Source organism: Ambystoma mexicanum, chromosome 8 (genome assembly GCF_040938575.1).
Source record: "Ambystoma mexicanum isolate Mex_15411 chromosome 8, UKY_AmexF1_1, whole genome shotgun sequence".
In the NCBI taxonomy this organism is placed as follows: Eukaryota; Metazoa; Chordata; class Amphibia; order Caudata; family Ambystomatidae; genus Ambystoma; species Ambystoma mexicanum.
In genome coordinates this window covers 1630075766-1630093563 of record NC_090929.1, presented here as the reverse complement: position 1 = coordinate 1630093563, position 17798 = coordinate 1630075766, and the positions used below count along the sequence as shown (strand labels likewise).

Genomic DNA, 17798 nt, shown 5'->3' with positions numbered 1-17798 from the left:
CACATTGAGGACCCTGAGAACTTTCCCCTGACGGATACCGATTACATTGGGAAAGAGGACCTCAGAGTGTTGATGAAATGTCCAAAAATGTTCCGAATCCAAGGCGGTTTGTTGGTAAGGAGATCCATATATGGCTGTGACCAGTGGGTGGTCCCTACCTCATTCTGAAGCCTGATGCTAAGTCACGCCCATGATGCGGCCACAGCCAGTCATCAGGGGTTTAACAATACTATAGGAATCTTGCGAGAGGTTGCATACTGGCCACACATGGGGCAGGACCTCGACCAATACTTGAAGGGGTGTCTTGTGTGTGCACAATTTCAGCCAACATCACTCACACCCCGAGCTCCCCTCCAGAAGAGGATGATGACACTGCCCTGGTCAGATTTACAAGTAGATTTCATCAGGCCTGTGATTCGCTCCTCTAGGGGGAACAAGTACATGTTAACCGTAACATGCTTGTTTACCAAATGGGTGGAATGTCTCCCGGCCCCATATTGCAAGGCAGAAACAGCAGCTGCCTTTATGATCAATCCCATCTTCTCGCGTTTTGGCCTATCCCAAATGATTGAGTCAGACAGAGGTAGTCACTTCACCAGCGAAGTGATGACAAAGATGTGGGAGATACTTGGGGTAAAAAGGAAACGTCATATTGCACACCAGCAGTCCTCTAGTAGTGGAGTTGAGAGGTACAACAAAACCATTGTGAGCATTCTAAAAAAGTTTGTGGCAGATTCGGGGCCAAGTTGGAACATCGGATTACTGCTTGTCCTGATGGCCTTCAGACCTACACCTTCTTCTGCAACTAAGATGTCTCCATTTGAGCTGATGACTGGACGAAGGATGGCGCTACCTCAGCATTTGCTCTATAGAACACAGGAGCAGACACTGATAAATACCTCCACAACTCATGAGTATTTTAAGAATCTAAGAAAACAGCTTAAACATGGTTTTGCGTACGCTCAGCGGAATCTAGAAAGATCTGCAGAGGGTATGAAGTATGATCTAAAAACGACCAAAAAGCAATACCAAGTAGGTCCAACTCTCCCTCGACTTGGAAGCTCAGAAGAAGTCGGGGGGGGGGGGGAATGTTGGATATATTGACCCACTCAACATCATTTCCCCACATCACCAAGCTGCATTTGTGCAAGAAACAGCAAAATGGCTGTGCTGGATCCTGTGAGCGCCATGGTCTCAAAACCAACAAAAAGATGGCTGCACTGTCCTGCCAAGCACACTTCAGGCAGGATGGAACAAGGGGACACACTGAAGGAGCGTGCCAGTGTGTTCTGAAACATATAAATGGAATAAAGTGAAAACGCAGCACTGCTTTGCTGAAAACCCAAAATTCCCCTTCAAAATGAAACTTTTTCACCTTTTAAAAATTCTGCGTTGATGGTAATTCCATCCTTCCTGTCTTAAAATACTGTGATTAAAAAGGCCCTGCCATGCCCAGGATATCTTTTTTTAAATTTGTTTTTTATTGACAATATACATATAAGGTAGGGCGTAAAAGCCAACCCAACCAGCAAAACCATTCAAATGAACCAAATCGTCAATGACATTTTCTCTTTTATACATTAACTCCCTTCCCCATTTCCCCCCTCCCAGCCCACCCCCCCAATAAATCAACATGCCAAGTTTTGAGGTGTTGCAAACTATTGAAACTTAGGGGAGAACACTTGCATACCACATGATTGTTAAGAGTACCACTTGAGACAGTGGGGTCCAACAGAAAGTCAATTGAACAGGGAGCATCACAGGTCCTTGGGGGGTGAAATCGCGTACCATATCGGAGCAGCTCAGTATTCATCTACAAACGCATGGTAATACAATCATCATGGAGAAGAACTGCTGTCCATTCCTGTACAAAATCAGTCGTAGGGCCTCATTACACGGAAGGCGGTAATGGTTAACGGCCACCGTTAATGGTAACGGTGACCGTTAACCATTACCGCCTTACTACGAGGTCCCTTAGTTGGTGCTTTTTGCAGGCGTTAAAAACCAACCCGCTAAGGGACCTCGGAGCTAATTACGGCACCGCAAAATTTAACTCTCAGCCTCTTGCCGTTCCAAATGAATTGGAGGACACGGGACTGAAGCACCTCAAAAAAGGTCTCAGGTGTCACAACGGGAAGCGCTGCGAAGAGGTAAAGGAGGCGGGGCAAGATATTCATCTTTACCGTGACCATGCGCCCAAGCCAGGAAAGCGTGAGGAGTGCCCACCATCTGAGGTCGCTGCTAACCTGAGCTAGGATCCCCGGGAAATTACACTGGTATAGTTGGGATAGATCTCTGGGGATGGTGGTGCTCAGGTACCTAGTGAACTCCCTGTCTATTCTAACCCCCAGAATGTCGGCGTCACCTCCGATGTCTCTATCTCCCAGACCCATGGGCATGATGCTTGATTTGGACACATTTATCTTCTGCCCGGCAAAGGAGCCGAAGTTGTGCACAAGATCAAATAACCGGGCAGGGAGTCTTGAATGTTTGTAAGGTAGCCCAGAATATCGTCTGCAAATAAGGAGAGTTTAAAGTCACAATCCCCACACCGTATTCCTGTGATTTATAGGTCATTCCTAACCGCTATGGCCAGGGGTTCCATTGCCAACGCATACAATAAGGACGACAGGGGACATCCCTGCCGGGTGCCTCTAGAAAGGGAAAAGGGCTCTGAAGTGCCTCCATTGACCAGTACTCTCGCCAAGGGGCCATTATATAGTGCTGCGACCCACCTACAAAAGTTGTCTCCCAGACCCATTTTTCGGAGAACCCTGCCCATGTAAGGCCACTCGACACGGTCGAAGGCCTTCTCTGAGTCTATCGAGAGAAGGTACCCCTCCACCCCTTGTCTAGATGCCTCGTGCATAAGGTTGAGAGTTTTTCTTATATTATCTGATCCCTGGCGGCCCGGGATGAAGCCCACTTGATCACCATGTACTAGGGTAGGGAGGAGTTTCTCTAGCCTATTCGCTAGGAGCTTGGCCAATATTTTAACATCGGTGTTAAGTAGGGATATGGGGCGATATGATTGGCAATAGGAAGGATCCTTGCCTTCTTTAGGCAGGACTACGATTAAGGCAGACATCATCGTGGGTGGGAGGGTGCCTTGATCCAGTGCAGCATTGAACATCTTAGCCATGAATGGGGCAAGCGTGGACCTATAGGTCTTATAGAACTTAACTGTAAAACCATCATCCCCCGGGGCAGTGCCGCTCTTTAAAGAGGATATGGCATCTATTACTTCTTCCGGGGCAATGGGATGCTCGAGAGACTCAGCTTTGTCAGGGAGAAGGGCCCCGGATTGGAAGGGAGTCCAGGAAGCTGTCAACGTCCTTCCCATCACCCGTATATTCCAAACAATACAATTTTTCGTAGTATAGCCTGAATTGTTCCGCTATCTTACTATCCCTTACGGTTGAGTCTCCCTCCGGGGTATGAATCGAATTCACCCTCCTACTGTTCCTAAGTTCACAAAGTCTCCAGGCCAATATCTTATCCGCCTTTTCCCCCTTTTCCATGTATTTCTGTTTCAGAAACGAGAGCTTCCTTTCCGTTTGTCCCACCATGAGGTCTGCCAACTTAGAACGCAACCTCTGCAGCTCCTCCCACTTCCCGGGAAACATCTGTGTTTTCAACTTCCCCCCAGGTTGGATAGCCTCCATCTTTTCCTTTAACAACTTCTCCTCCCGGCCCCTCTCCCTTTTTCTCCCAGACCCTATACCAATGAGGGTGCCTCTAATAGTTGCCTTGAACGCCTCCCACACTCCCATAGTACCAACCTCCCAGTTATCATTGAGGGTAAAATAATCTTCAATGGCTGCTAGGAGGGATTGGCGTATCTCCTTGTCTTGCAGGAGGAGGTCATTACACCTCCACCGGGATCCGGTTGCCGGGGCAGGGGGAAGGCCAATCCTAATCTTTACCATATCGTGATCCGTCCAAGGGACGATCTCCACTCCCGAATTTGAGACCTCTCCCTGCAGTGTGGAGTCAACCAGGATGTAGTCTATACGAGAGAAACAGCATGTGGCTTTGAATAGAATGTGTAATCGGGTTTCCGGCCCCGCTCGGGTATATACGTGTCACACAAGCCCAGTTCCCCATTCACTTCCTGGAAGGCCAATGCCAATTTCTTGTGGAGACGGATGTTGGGGCAGGGATTATCAGACTTCCTATCCCTCTCGGGGCAGAGCACCATGTTAAAATCACCACCCACCAGTAGGGTGCCCTCAGAAAATGACATTATTATCCCTTTCATTCCCTCCCAGAAGGTATCCTGCGCTTCATTCGGAGCATATATGCAAACCAATGTGAACAAGCGGCCCCGCACCTCCCCCTTTACCATGAGATACCGTCCATCCGGGTCTGCTTTTGAGGCTTTAAACACAAAGTGGGCCCCGGGGGAAACCAACAAAGCTACTCCCCGCTTCTTTGCCTGGGAAGAAGCTGTAAACGTCTGATCAATGGTTTTGGCCTTGAGCTTAGGCTCCTTTCCCTGAATCCAATGAGTCTCCTGCACAAAGAGAAAGTGAAGCCGCAGCCTCGCAAATTCCCTCACAATTAGCGACGTCTTTGTAGACGAGTTAAGCCTGCGTACATTCAGTGACCCCACTGTCAAGAATTGGAGTGAATCATCCATTAAAGCACAGGTAAAGGCTCATAGCTCCCTTCTTAGAATAGCAAGCGTTGTTACTCCCCCAATGCTTTCGCAAACCCCTTACGGCTCGAGACAGCCCCGGGGGTGCGAGAAAAACCAAAAAACTTGGCGCGCCATAACTGTAACACCCGCAACCCAACTCCCACGCATTACCCCTCCTCCCCCCTCCCCCGTGATCGCCTGGTTGTTCCATGGCTTCATCCTATCGCCAGGCCAGGCCACCATAATCTCCCCGCTCCGGGCTCATTAACTCTTCATAAACAACAACTCGAGCCCCTCCCACCCCCAGGAACAATGCAAGTCACAAACAGTTACATCACCCTCCATTCACAAAGTCATATGCAGGTTTATTCGTCGGGCACCAGGAGTCCGCTTCAGTTGCTCGGAAGTTCCGGGGAAGCTGGGGCCACTCTCCTAAATTTCCTTTGGCCTCGAACTCTGTGCCTTTCCTTCGGAGCTTTGTTCCCTTTTGGGCCTGTCGGGGATCTCTCACGGTTCTGCTCCCCCATCTCCATATTTGAATTGTCTAAAAGTTCGCCCGACACTCTCTGGATATCGTCCTCAGTGATCAGGGCATACTTGTAGCCCTCAAACTCAAAAGTGAGCAAAAATGGGTATCCCCACCTGTATCGGACCCCCCTGGACTGGAGCATCTTCGTCAACGGGGAACAGAGGCGATGTCTTGCCAGGGTGAAGGCCGACAGGTCCTGATACACCGAGATCTGGGCCCCCTCCCATTCCACCGGGCCCTTCTTGCGAGCCAGTTCGAGGATCCTGCTTTTCTCGGAGAAGTAGTGAAAGCGAACTAGAACGTATCTGGGGCCTCTGGATGATGCGCCTGCTCTATGGGCCCTGTCAATGGTGGGTTTGTTGGTGTTGGCCCCCTCAAATAGCACTTCTATTACTGCATTGACAGCCTTAATGATGTCTGCTTGGGTCTCGCCTTAGTTTTCCGGAAAACCTAGGAAACGCAGGTTACAGCGGCGTTCCCTATTCTCCAAGTCGTCCATTTTTAAGGAGCATTTCCCTTCTCTCCTCTCAAGCTCCGACAGGCGCATGTCGAATTGTGTCTCAAAGATGTGCTCGAAGCTTTATTATTCTCCAGTGCCTGAACCCTGTCATCAATATTGTCCACCTTTTTATCTAAGGTGTCCAGACGTAGAGCAATGTCCGCCCTAAAGCCTCTAATTTCCTCCAGTAGGGCCGCCATGCCCCTGGTGACTGTGCTTGTATCAGTAGATTCCTGCTGCGCCAGGGCCGTCATTTCAGGGGCTATCAGGGGATCGGGGGGCGTGCGGTGAAACTTCTGTAGGGATTCCTTCCAGTTCATAGAATCTCCCCAAGCATCCCTGATCCTTGGGGGCCTCCCCCAAAAGCTTGTGCCCAAGGTGACCCGCTATCACATACGCAGTCAACGCCACAGGGGGGGCGGGACCAATGTCAGCCGAGGGGCGAGAAGTGGAGCCCCAGCAACGGGGTTCCGAGTCCCCGACTAATGCACTCCTGTAGGTGTGGGTTTCTCCCCCACAGGGTTCCCACCTCACCTCTCCCCCCTCAAACCGCTTAACTTGACTCCCGTCGCAGCTGTGGCAGTGTTTATTGTTCCATAGGCGGAGCACGGGAAGGACAAATCCCAAGGCCCCTGTGTCTGCACCTCAGTGTGGTCAGCTGGGGCCGTCCTCTCCCAACAGGGCCCCGTGTGTTTGTTCTGTCTGGCTGGGACCTGCGGTACACGGGGGGCACCCCGCTGCCAAAGGCCACTCCGGGGCTCCGATGTATGCCAGGGGCTCTCCCCAGCCGCACTCCCGCCTCCTCCCGTGACACCTTCAATTCCCAGGAGGTCTTACCTCCTGGGCGCCAAGTTGCCCCTCAGCCTGTGGAAGTCCATGCGCCAGCACACTACTGTCGCCAATTCCTGGCACTCCAGATCACCCTTCACAACACACCAAGCAGCTCCCACTCCAGTGGGGGCCCTCACGCTCCGTCCTTCCCCTCGTTCTGCGGGCCTCACGCAGGCCTCCAACTCCGCGGTGCGTTCGTGGTGCCTCCTCCAGATCCCGGATCAGGTGCGGATGCCTCCGGGTGCGTCCCGCCTCCACCGTCGTGCACAAGGCCGGGGGGGAGCCGCCAAACGGGACAGCCCAGCCCTTCCACAGGCCTCGTTCAGGCCCGGACTCGCAGTGGATTCTCGCGGAGCCCCAGCGCCGCAGGGGGAGGGGCTTCTGTCCCTCTGAAACTCGGAGGCTACAATCTCCCGAACGGCTCCACCACGGGGGCTCAAATTTGGGCCAGGGGTGCCCGGCACACTTAGAGGGATGGGGGTGGTGCCAGCTCCTCACTCCAGGGGTGTCGGGGGGGGCTCAGGTCCCGCAAACAGTGCCCAGCAGAGGAGACAAACCGAGATGCGTTAGAACATCTCTGCACCCCCTGGTGGATCCCGCCCAGGATATTTCATTGTACATCAGCAAAACCAGGCATGATTTCTGAATGACAGGCCCTGTCAAACCAACTCTGAGAGAAATCAACAAGGAACTCCACTGAAACACGCGTTTATTTCATTCCAAAAGTATCCAAAGCTCAGCAGTGCAAAGAGACTAACTCTCAGAGCCAGGTCAGTTTCAATATATCTGTGCTTCAGACAAAACTCCTGCTTTCAAGAAAATTACTTTGGCTGCAAAGACAGTGTGGGAATCTGATGGAGCTGCCAAACCGAATTTAGAAAAAGAAATGCTAGCTTTTCACCACACATGTAAACATGGGCCTTGGCAAACCAAACAAAAAAAAATGACCTGTTTAAAATGTAAATTGTTGAATGAAAGCTTGCCTTATTTAGCAATGTAAAGGGGTTGTGTTGTTGGTGATAATACACTCAGGGGGTACTTATTCCACAGGTTTGTTTTAATTCAGGACCCAAAATAAGAAAATAAAGATTTAAAAACACATGGGCTGAATTTCCAAGCTCCCAAAAACTAGTTAACACAGTTGGTAGCCCTGAAACTTGCCCCTAGGAAGGGAGTCACAGCATAAACTCTCAGCAGAGACTAACACGCCACTGATAATTATAGGGTGGGAAAGAATCTAGGCTGGGCTGAACCCACCGACAATGGAGCTCCCGGGGCCAGGAAGTTTGAAGTGTGAAAGGGCAATAAAACCTTCAATTAAGCTGAAAAACCCCACCTTGCTTTGAAGGAAATGACAGTTGGTAGCGGTTGAACGAAGGGAAAAAAATGAACACGTGACAAAGGACTCCCATTTGTTTCCAAAGACTATTTTATAAATAAACTTTAAAGACTTTTATCTCTGCAACAAGACTTTGTAAAAACTTAGAATTTTTGCACTGTAAAAGTGATTTTTTCTGCTTTCTTTTAAGACTTGGTAGAATTAATTGACACCTTGGGGACAGAAATGGCAAAATATTTGCAGATTACAAGAAAAGCATCCATGTTGCAAATGCAATTTATTTTACATGCAACCCTTATGATAATCCACACCAAAGTATAAAGTTATAGAATTTTGAGTAACTTAAATCCCATTGAAAAGCGCAAAAAACTGGTAGAAGGGCAAAACAAGGTCTCACGGACTGGAGGATTGGACTGCAATGTGCTGCACAAAATATGTAACCTGCTTAGAGATTGCAATTGTATAAATGTATGTTTGTGGCAAAATCGGATTTTAGTTAAAGTAACTGTGGGAGGTTTTTGGACATTGTAAAACTCACATCATAAATCTGACATCATTTTCCTGAAATCCAACCAGCTGAGAGCGAGGCAGAGACTATCACCCTTGTCCAATCCCGTTGTTAGAGGTGTGTTTAGCTATGCCTGCCCCGTCATATACTTTGATGATGTCATTAGGCATTATAAATAAGAGTCCCTGACAAGACTCTAGACACCCACTCTTCCTGCCGTTCCTGCCCTGCGTTCCTGTTCCATCCTTCCAGATTCCAGATCCCAACTACAAGGCCAAAAAAATGCTGACCCTACTCCTGGGCCCACTGCAAAACCCAAGCATTGCTGATCCTGCTCCAGCAAGTCCTCAATTCTGAAATCCCACTAAAATTCCCAAATAACCAAAGGGGAAAGCTGTGGTATTTTTGGGAAGCATCCTGAACCAGCCTGGCTTGCTGCTCCCTAACTGCATAACTGCAAACCTGCCATACAGCTGATCTTTAGTATCCAGTGACCAGAATTGCCATTCCAGTCCAGTGCCATCCGGTGACCAGATCTGCCCAGCTGTTTGCCAGGTGCCCTGCCCTGTAGTGACCAGAATCCTCGACGGTCCAAAATCCCAAACTAAAAGTGGACTGTAAGTATTGCCACCCCATCTAAACCCATAGCCTATCTTGTCTTTGTCCTTATCCCACTCTCTCTTAGTCATCCTTTCCTTATCCTGATCACGTGTTAAAACTGTTAGAATCATTCTTGCATCCCTGCCCTTGATTTTTAGTACTAGCACCATCTCTTTAGTAATTTTGACTTCTGTAATTCTAAGCCATTAGCCCTATTTCGAGTGATCGGACTGGTTCTGCCAAGGTTGGGCGCTGGGGTGAGAGGGTTGAACTCGTGAATCAACCCTAGAGCTTACTGTGTCCCTCTTTGTTGGCCTAGCCTGAATACTCTAGTGTAAAGTAAAACTGTTCTCATCACAACTGATTTCCTTTCCGATTTCACTGCGTCATTTTACTCAAAGTGCACCTTTCTAGATCTTGCATAACTCATGCAATATACCAGCTAGAGACTTACTTTCACTTCCATATTGTACCTGTGATCTATAGCTATTCCCCAACCAACAAACCGCACTCCAAATCAGTGTATTTCACCCGTTTTCTTTATTAAAAACCGTTTGAGTAATTTCAGGCGGGAATTGCAAAATTGCAGTTTCCAACGTGTCATTTTGCTGCAATCTGTTTTAAACTTGCCATTAATTTTCAAACTGTATGCTTTTGGTCAACCATTATTTGTGATTGTTAGCGTCTTTGCACTATTGCTTTAGTGAGGAATTATATTTTCTTCAAGGTTTTTAACACACATTCATTATTTATTTGTCCATTTCCGAGTTTCATTTGATATATTGCAAGGGGTTTAAAATACGTTTTTCTCTCTTATTTGGGGAGGGAAGGTCAGATTTGGATCATGTTTCCTATTTCTCATTCCTTATTACCTGCTGCTTCTGTTTATCCACTTAGAATTGATTATTTGTGGGTTGAGGGATATTGCAGGGGGAAATCTTAACTCGGGTGCTATCTTTCCTACATCAAAAAGTGCTCCTATTCCGCTGTGCTGTGTATCTGTTCCACTAGAAGGTTAAACCCAGTGCATTGCTCACATTCTCATTGTAATTATCACCCCATTGGTGATTGCTGCCCCATATTAAAAGTGTATAATTTCTTTTGAATTTTAAAATAAATAAATATATATTGTATTTTACCAACCAACCTGGTTCAGGGTCCATTGTGACCCGGGGTATTTGAAAAGGGTGTGTGATATGAGTGGTGCACCATCTCAATATTGGATGTATATATAAAACATAAAAAGATAAGCATTTCAGTCGTGCGCTGCATAATAGGCCGAGACCAAGGTGTCTGTCGCCTGATTGAAATCCTTAACAACCCAGGGTAGAGGGGGAGCCAATTACCAGGAGTTCAGTTTTCTTTCTGTTGAGACACAACCAGTTTTCTGCCATCCAAGATTGGATTGTGGAGTAAATGGAATTGAGGGTGTTCAGGTCATTGGAATAGTCACCCGAGAGTGGGATGAGCACCTGGGTGTCATCTGCATAGTTGGTGTATGAGATGCCCAGGGTGTCCAGGATTTTGAATAGGGGCCTTGTGAAGAGGGTAGGGGCTATCAAGAAGTTATCCATGCACATGCCTTCGGGAGAAGTTAGCAGTGGTGGAGAGATGATGGCATAGGGTTTTATGATCTACGAGATCAAAGGCTGCTGAGAGGTCTAAGAGGAGGAGGAGCGCAGGTTTCCCTGCATCTCTGAGGTCATTCATTTGATTTTTTAGATCAAGTAGTGCCGTTTCGGTGCCATGTCGTGGCCGGAAGCCAGACTGGCGTAGTCCAAGGAGGTGATTGTCTTCAATGAATTTTTTGACTTGCAGGTAGGCTGCTTTGTCCAGAATCTTTAGCAAAAAAGGTTTTCTCAGGAGCGGTCGGACCCAAGCCTCCTTAAGTGCAGTTGGGATGTGGCCCGACTGGAAGGACAAGTTAATGAAGGCTGTGAGGAAGGGGCAAGGGCTGGGGTACAGTCTTAGATGATGTGGGCTGGGCAGGCGTCACCTTTACAATTAAATGGCTGAATGGATTTGATGAGGGCGATGACTTCAGGCTCGCTCATGTCTGAGAATTCGAACATTGGAGCATGGCTCGGAGAGGTGGTTACAGGTGACATAGGAGAGTTAGCTAGTAGTGTGGACAGAGCTTTTTGGTGAGCAAACATTTTGGACTGCAGGGTGTCCAATTTGTCAAGCATGGCAGCTTGAATTTTATTGCACCAAGATTCGTCCTTTAGGAGGGTGGAAGGAGGGGGAGTAGGAGTCTCCAGTTCCCTAAAGATAGCAAAGATTTCCTTGGTTGTATAATTAGCATTGTTAATCCTAGTGTTAAAGGATGCCGCTTTGCCCGAGTGATTTTTTTTGTAATCTGAGGAGATAGACTTGAATGCTTCTTTGGAAGCCTCATTGGGCTTTTTTTTCCAGGTTGCAAGTGCAGCCCTCTTTTTGGAACAAAGGATCATTAGCCCTTGAGAGAACCAGACATTGGAGTGCTTAGCCTTCTAGGCTTTTTTAAGTGAGAGAGGAGAGATGGTGTCCACTGCTTGCTTTATGACTTGGTTGAAGGAAGTTGCTAGAAGCATTGGGTCGTTAGGGAAAGGGGGGCTGGAGAGTTGGTACCAGTAGGTGGGGAAGAAGATTCTCTTTGTTGAGGATCCACGAGCTTCTAGAGAATGCCACAGGTAGAGTGATGCTGGGGTTAGTGGGCTGATTGGAGGTGGTGATGTCTAGTTTGACACAAAAGTGGTCAGACCAAGGTATAGGGAAGATGTCAGGGTTGAGGATGGAGCAGTTGTGATGAGAAACCCATTCAAGCGTATGTCCTTCGATATAGGCTGGTTTGGAGAGAACATGGGTAAATCCCAGCGTGGTCAGTGATTTTTGTAGGGCGGATGCATTGATGTCTTTGGTGTCATTCAAGCCGAGATTAAGATCACCCAGTAGTACGACTTTGGACGTTTTCTTGAGGTTGCCTGATGGGGCATCTTGGAAGTCAGTGGAAGGGCCTGGAGGGCGGTAAACTGTAAGAGAACTTTGCATGGGGCATGTTGGCATGCATGTAAGAGTTCTCCATATGAGGGCATGTTGTCATATATGTAAGAAATCTTCGAAAAGGGGGCACGTTGTCATGCATGTAAGCAATCTTGGCAGGGGCATGTTGGCATGTATGTAAGTGATCTCCGTATGGAGGGCATGTTGGCATGTATGTAAGTGATCTCCGTATGGAAGGCATGTATATAAGATGTCTACGCATAGGAGAATGTAGGCATGTATGTAAGAGATCTCTGTATGGAGGGCATGTTGGCATGTATGCAAGCAATCTTGGTAGCGGCATGTTTGCATGTATGTAAGTGATCTCCGTATGGAGGGCATGTTGGCATGTATGTATGTGATCTCCGTATGGAAGGCATGTTGGCATGTATATAAGATATCTACGCATAGGAGCATGTTGGCATGTATGTAAGAGATCTCCATACGGAGGGCATGTTGGCATTGAAACACTCGTGTATAGGCGCGTTACAAATACCATATCATATCATATCATATATCATTTATATAAGAGATCTATGCATAGGGGCATGTAGGCATGTATGCAAGAGATCTCCGAATGGAGGGCATGTTGGCATGTATGTAAGAGATCTCTGTATGGAGGGCATGTTGCCATGTATATAAGAGATCTACGCATAGGAGCAGGTAGGCATGTATGTAAGTGATCTCCGTATGGAGGGCATGTTGGCATATATGTAAGAGATCTCTGTATGGGAAGCTTTGATGTGAGTTCCTCATCTCCGTGTTTGTGTCTGGACAGCTCCGCAGAACACACTGCGTGCAATTTCTGGTGCACTGAGCGGCTGGTAGGACTATATATTTACCCGGCAAAGCAGTGCTATGACACTGGGGGTGGGGCAATGCAACGCCAGTCTAATTAGAGACAGCATCGTGGACTGCTAACAGAGGAGCATTTGTCTCTAGAAATCACTACATCTTTCTCATTATTAGGGGGTTTCTTTCATATAGTGTGAACGCAATCACTTGTACGGATCCAATTTGTTCAGTTAAATTGGGGTGAAGAGAAATGTGCACAAGGTCACACAGTTTGGATAAACAGTGAAACAGGGATATATCCCCACCTGCAATGTAAAAACTTGAGCACACAACAATGAAAGAGCAGAGCCAAACTTCCATTACTCACTCAAAAGGGATTTCTTGCTGAATCACTATCACAGACATGTTTTACATTTAAAATTGTGGCCATTCTTATGTTCCCAAAATGCTCTGCTTTTATGCTAATCGCCAGGCTTGCGTTCCATGAATTGATACTGTGTAACATGATTCCTTCCCCGCTCACCCTCAGAGTATTTCTTTTATTTCCTTCCACCACTGCCGGTGCTGGCGTGGCAGCGGTGCCCTATTCAAGTGAAAATCTCCCCGCTCCCGTGCTGGTGCACCCTGTGCCAGCACGGGATGGGGAGCTTTCGCCACCACCATGCCTGCTCGGGAAGCCTTTGAAAGACTCCCCGCATGCTGGCGTGGTAGAGGTGCCCTATTGAAGTGAAAAGATTGCCACTCCTGTCCTGTACCATGGATCTTTTCACCGACATAGGGTTCTGCCAGCACGGGGAAGCCTTTAAAAGTCTCCCCCTTGCTGGCACGGTAGCCACGCCCAACGCAAGTGTAAAGCTCCTCCCAAGAGTGAAGTAATCGCCGCTGCAACGCCAGGATGGCGGAGCCTTTCTTTTACATAGGGTGTCACATTCGGCATTGTGCCAGCACAAGGGACCCTTTAAAGGCTTCTCCATGCTGGCCTGGCGGTGGCTGTGGCATCACTTGCAAATGACATTAGTTTGGCACCCTGGGCGATCACCCAGGTGATCCGTGCCTAATGCCGGCTGTTCATTTTGGGGTTACTCACTGTAAATTATAAACTATCGACTCCTACTTAAGTCTCTAAAAATGTTAATAGGCTAGAAAGCACAGTTTATATTGATTAATCTTTAATGCATATGTATGTGAATAGCTACTCTTTAGTTTTGTCTACTAAGTGGTGCTTAAGTATCACCAATAAGCCAAAACTATTGTGTTGGAGTACACAAAGGAGGGAGATGTGAAGAGGTCTTGTTTGGTCATTTGCCCACCCATACTGCCCATGTCCATGCTAATCGCTATGGACATTCCCACCCACTACCTACCTCTCCACACCCAAACCACATCCTTCTGGGATCTCAGTTGAGCTAGCTCTATCAAACAGTAGCATCAAACTGTGCTCTGTATAGTAACAATATTTTAGCATTTATATAACGCTACAAACCCTCAGGTATCTGAGCGCTGCTTATTATTACCCAGGGTGTGTGGTGCTCATTTTACCGACCTCAGAAGGATGAAACGTCGAGTTTGGCCCTGCTGGGGTTCAAACCTGCGTCAGCAGTCTGTGCACAGATGTCAAAGCGAGCGCTCTACTCGCTGTGCTATCAGACCGGTCAGTGTTGTTTATATGGCCCCTTCTGAGAGGTAATGGCTTAATAGCAGCTATAAATGCTCAAGTGATGTAATAAAAATGTCTTAACCAAGTGTGCCTTCAGCCACTTGATTCATAAGCATTATACCTTCTGTTTTTCTGCCCGGCATACTATCATATTAGATCGAGAACATCAGTACCTGCTTTCAGAGGTACAGGATTTTTACAACATAAGCCTGGTCTTTACTATCTGTTGAAAGTAGAGACTCAGTTGATTGTGTGGGCAGTATTCACTTGCATTCATGAAGCATGGAGGATTCAGGGTTTTTATCATGTACCCTAGACGCGTAAAAACTGCAGATGCCTAATTCTGATTTATGAATGGTCTGTACGATGATTATAGCTCTGTAAGAGTTAGAGTAACCGACTTATTTATTTATTGTATGCTTGAGGGCGTGTGCAATATGTTTTGTCATGTATGTTGTATATTTATATCTGTCATCCTTGTGAGGTATTTTAACATATTGAATGTTTTGTATGCATGGTTTGTACATGTTTCATGGAATTTCAATTCCAAATAAACAGTAAGACTGACTGATAAACATTATGTATGGTCTCGCATCTGTTCCATGCACTGAAGTTCTGTTACAAACAAGCATCAGCGAACCAACAGTTTTATTTTGTGAATAGGTACCGGATAGGCATCTGCCAGGCATTGCCTTGCACAATTTTCCAGCTATTACCATCTTATTTCTAGGTACTACCTTTATGGCCGTGCCTGTCAAATGCCTTGCCCATGCATGGACACAAGATAAAACGGCTGCCTTTGCCAATGCTTGTTTAGTTAGCGCCTTATACAGGGCCTTTCCATACTGGCGAATCAGGGAAGCTGGGTTATACCAGCAATGCCATGACCAAGAGGGTGGGCACTGGGGAATCATAAAGAGGCCATTATAGCACAATACAACGAGGCCCACTTTTGAAAGATGTGTGCACTAATTACTACTGATGTGATTTAGACAAGCATTGCCAGTGGAAGGAATGGCAGCAAACAATTGCAACGCTAGGCATCTTGGTCTATGAATCTATCCGTGGACAGCTGTGAAAGATTGCTGGGGTGTGGGGGGTCTGGGAATAATCAGTCACAGCTCTGTCCTAATCAATGGTAGCCTGCATTTAATGCAAATAGATGTACATGCCTGTTAACGCATCCACGTGTGTGTGTGTATAACTGTAGATCGTGCATGCAGGGGTATGTGCACCTGTGAGCTGTGCACCCAGAGATGTGTATATATGCGAGTAGCGGATCCAGAGATGTATTCACCTCATGGACCCAGCATAGGCCTGAGAAATGTTCATCTGAAGGTCTGATAACCTGCGAGTTGTGCATCCGAGGATGAGTATACCTGCAGAACGTGCATTCTCGGATGCCTGCACCTGCAAGTCTTTCCCCTTAAGATGTGTACACCTGTGAGTCATATTTCCAGAGATGGATATACCTGCGAGTTGTGCAGTCAGAGATGTGTTTGCCTGCGAGTGCTGCATCCAAGGATGTGTATGCCTGCAGACAGGGCAGGTTCTAGCCAACTTGGTGTCCAGGGCGAAACACTAGAATGCGCCCCGCCTGACTGGCACACGTCACTCCCAAACTAAACCTCTGTGTCACGCAACAAAACCCTCCTCTATATATATAAATCTTTGCTACATAAATGAAGATGGTTTCGTTACATTGTAATGTAAGTACTTTACAGAAGAATTCTAATGTGAAAATAGCTAAGTAAATGGTTCTTCTGACACCTGCTCTTAACGAAGGCATTGTCTGAATGCAATTTCTAACTGCCTGTACTGGCACACTGTGGTATGGCCACCCTGCCGTAGTCTGAGGGCCCACTGATTACTGGCCCTGCGTTGCAGGCCTTCTGTTTGAACCACCTCACTTGTATTTCGCAAGGGGTAACACTAGACTAACCATATGAATAATTTTCTGATAGAAGGTTATCATTCCAACAATGACAGTCTGGTACACTCCAATTGTACTCTCTCAAAATACCCCCACGAGAGAGATAAAGGGGACAAATAGCACCAATGAGTCTTCCTGTCTGCTTTGTATTAAATCACAGAGCATTTTGGGAATATAACAATGAGCAGAGATCTCTATATTTGATAAACAAGTGTGTGATAAAAGGGTTGTATGAATGACTCAGTAAATACATAACAAACAAGGCTTGGTTCTCACATCACTATTCACAACACTGACCTTAACATTAAAATGTTTGTAACCATGAACCATACATACTCATTCAAACATCCTACGTTTTTGAATGTGAGGATAACATGGCTGCAACATCAGCCACTCAAATTAGCCATTTGCTTCTTGTTTCTGGAGAATTTTAGATGAGGAGGGGCTTGGCCTCTGTCTGAGCATCTCCAGGACCCAATACATCTTTAGGGAATTATATTTATAGACCGGGACGGATACCTTACAAGAGACACCCAATAAAGAGGGAAACATGTACAGAAAGGATTGTACTTACAACGTTATCCTGACAAACAATGAACTGATGAAGCGTATTAAACATAACCAGCTTCTGATGCGTGGTAGAGGGTGCACAGTTCCTCAGCCACTACCTCCTCACGATTGTGTAGGCCTCAGGGGTTGTTTCTAGAAACAAGAGCAGGCCCATGCTTTATCTAGCAGAGCTGGCATTAGCATCTCTAATCAGTGCTGGCCTGCAGCAAGTGAAAATCATGGTGTGGCAGTGTCAAAATGCGCTGTCTTGCCTATCAGCTCCAATGCTAGCCAAGACAGTGTATCCCCTGTATGCGTGGCAGCTCCAATGCTAGGCAAGACAGCGCATCTCCAGTATGCATGACAGCTCCAATGCTAGGCAAGAGAGCGCATCTCCAGTATGCATGACAGCTCCAATGCTAGGCAAGACAACGCATCCCCTGTATGCATGGCAGCTCCAATTCTAGGCAAGACAGCGCGTCCCCTGTATGCATGGCAGCTCCAATGCTAGGCAAGACAGTGCATCGCCTGTATGCATCGCAGTTCCAATGCTAGGCAAGACAGTGCGTCCCCTGTATGCATGGCAGATCCAATGCTAGGCAAGACAGCACATCCCCTGCATGCATGGCAGCTCCAATGCTATGCAGGCCAGCGCATCCCCTGTATGCATGGCAGCTCCAATGCTGGGCAAGACAGCACATCCCTTGCATGCATGGCAGCTCCAATGCTAGGCAGGACAGGGCATCCCCTGTATGCATGGCAGCTCCAATGCTAGGCAAGACAGCGCATCCCCTGTATGCATCGCAGTTCCAATGCTAGGCAAGACAGTGCGTCCCCTGTATGCATGGCAGCTCCAATGCTAGGCAAGACAGGGCATCCCCTGTATGAATGGCTG

General features: G+C 47.3%; 1 protein-coding gene across 2 annotated transcripts in view; it reads right to left on the bottom strand.

The window, feature by feature from the left end:
• The window catches only part of LOC138473263 (pancreatic triacylglycerol lipase-like), a 241481-nt gene that overhangs the window by 161343 nt on the left and 62340 nt on the right, over positions 1-17798 (bottom strand). The window lies entirely within an intron of this gene.